At 34.8% G+C, this 2392-nt stretch overlaps 1 non-coding gene across 1 annotated transcript; it reads right to left on the minus strand.

Moving 5' to 3' along the window:
- Window positions 1–2318: 2318 nt before the first annotated feature.
- On the minus strand, window positions 2319–2392 carry TRNAT-AGU. Its single transcript has one exon. It is a non-coding gene; the product is annotated as a tRNA-Thr (tRNA).

A 2392-nucleotide genomic window follows, 5' to 3' on the forward strand; every position in this document is an offset into this window, starting at 1 on the left:
CCATATTATCAACTTGTTAAGAAGATGTAATCTCATCATGAGTAGTTAAAAGACATTTTTATATGATACATTACACAATAATTTTCCTGATTCAAAAACATATGACTCAGAAGCGGTGTCGAGGTTTATTTCCATGTATGTTTCCCATTTCAAATACTGGTGCTCAAATAGGATGACTAGAGGCATTACGAGATATAAAAATTGTTACGACTTATGATGATTGAGGTTCTTTGGGATGGCTTGATGTTGCGTCATTAAGTTCGTCAAGCATCGAAGGTCCTCCTTGAGATAAATATAACAATACATTTCGTTGGCTTTAAACTAGTTAAACAAAAATTTTGCAAGTAAAACTAATCCTTAAGATATGAAAACTAATTCACTCCAGCGATTTGTGTTATACAAATGATAATCCTGGACTGGCTGGTATAGGGATGGTAGTGAGAGGAGCTGATTGTGTGGTTCTCGGTGCATAATGTGTTAGCCGTCAGAAACCTCAGCGTTTATTATTTTGGGAAAAGATGTGCTGGACAGCTAGTCGGTGCAGTTATAAAGCCAAAAAATCTAACCACCATCTTTGGATTAGAATACACAAAACACAAAAAAGGTCGGAAAAGGTATTAACCTTATTCAGCCCTTGTAATGAAGTCCAATACAACAAATTAATGGTTTGAATTAGTTATAAAGTCAATAAACCGTCGAGAAGTTTTACACACCTATGGGATGGATTTTTCCGAAATAGGTACCGCATTACCGAAAATATCTTGTCTGACACATCCACCATCGTCGATTCAATCACCACTTATCCTTCAGCAAGAGATTCTTCTTCTTTGCTGCTTCAAGAGGACCATCCAGACCTTCTTCTTCATCGTTTGGTTCTGATTTGCCAGAATTAAGGTGGGAGACAAAAAAATTTGCCCGTACTAATGAGCGTTGGATACTTCCAATTATCTCATAGGGTCTCAATTTTCCTAATTTATATACAAAAACATCGTCCAGGCATGAATAATTGGTAAAAACGGTTGAAATAAATGGAGTTAAGAGATATGAAAACTAAGTGTCTATACCAACAAGAGATACCCGAAATGGAAGGAACATGAGCTTCAGTCCTAATTTTTCAATCCATGCTAAAACTGCAACATTCCAGGATACAGTGGCAGTCATAAAGAGAAGCCTATCGTCCGGTGCAAGAATTATCTCCATATCGTCAAGCCATCAACAAAATCCCCAGGGTTATTAAGATTATAAAAAATTATTTGGCTGTTAAGGCTCTGATGATCAAGGATTAAATTAGTACTGTGGAATAAAGGTGAAAGATCTCAAAATGCAGAATCATATCAAGAGTTTAAGAGTAGAATGCGGGGGCACGTATGACAGGAACTAGAGGGAGATACGTAATTATTAGTATGTTTATGTAAATTAATGAAGTTTAATTTAATAATTATAATTGAAATTGAGATTAAGTCTATTTATGTAAATAGCTACACTAAAATAGAACTAATCTATCTAAAATAAAAGTAATATTGAACAAAAAAAAGGGGCTCTTCTCTCACCCCTTCTCAAAAGACTAGAACCCATCATCTTCTTCCTTCTTTGCTTAGATCTAGTCCAAAAGGACTAGATTTGAGCAAAGATTGTTTGTTTTTAAGAGTTATTTAGCTATTTTGAATAAATTTCTTTGTTATTAGAGCGATTTTTTTCTTCGCCATTAGGGCGATTATTCTCTTCGCTATTAGGGCGATTTTATCTGCACTTTTGATAGTGTTGCATTTTATAGATTTGTTCATGATTTGGTTGTTGGATACAAGTACATCGGCGATTTGACGGAGGCAAGATCAAATTATTTTTCAACAGAATAATAAATCTAGGCTTTCTGGGCTTCTCGCTACGCATGAGTTTTTGGGGAAATCACTCCTGTCTCATAGGAGTATCTCTTTTCAAGAAGAAAATCAATCAAAATGGTCGAACTATGATTTCGAATACCATTCCTTCTCCAATCTCTATATACAAGATTTGGGTGCTACCGTTGTGGATCGCTCTTTCTCTTCGCGATTTATTTTCGTTTTGCATCTATCATTGTATTTGTTTCATGCTTATGTTGTTCTTGTTTTTTCTTAAAAACCATCATGTAAACGTTTCTTATTTGGAATGAAATACTAATTGATCAAAAAAAAAAAAAAGTAGTATTGACACGATATATATTTTATTTCCTTTTCTGGATTATAATTGAAAGATTATAATTAGAGATAAAAAATCATACAGAGCTTGTGGTTGGTAACCTAGCAACAAGCTGGGCTCCAACACCTCTTTGAAAAAATGAATGCTTTCATTGAGAGTTGAACTCAAGACCTCCCGCTTACTAAACGGGTGCTCTAACCAACTGAGCTATGAAAGC

The sequence above is a fragment of the Papaver somniferum genome, chromosome 1 (assembly GCF_003573695.1).
Source record: "Papaver somniferum cultivar HN1 chromosome 1, ASM357369v1, whole genome shotgun sequence".
NCBI classification, from domain to species: domain Eukaryota; kingdom Viridiplantae; phylum Streptophyta; class Magnoliopsida; order Ranunculales; family Papaveraceae; genus Papaver; species Papaver somniferum.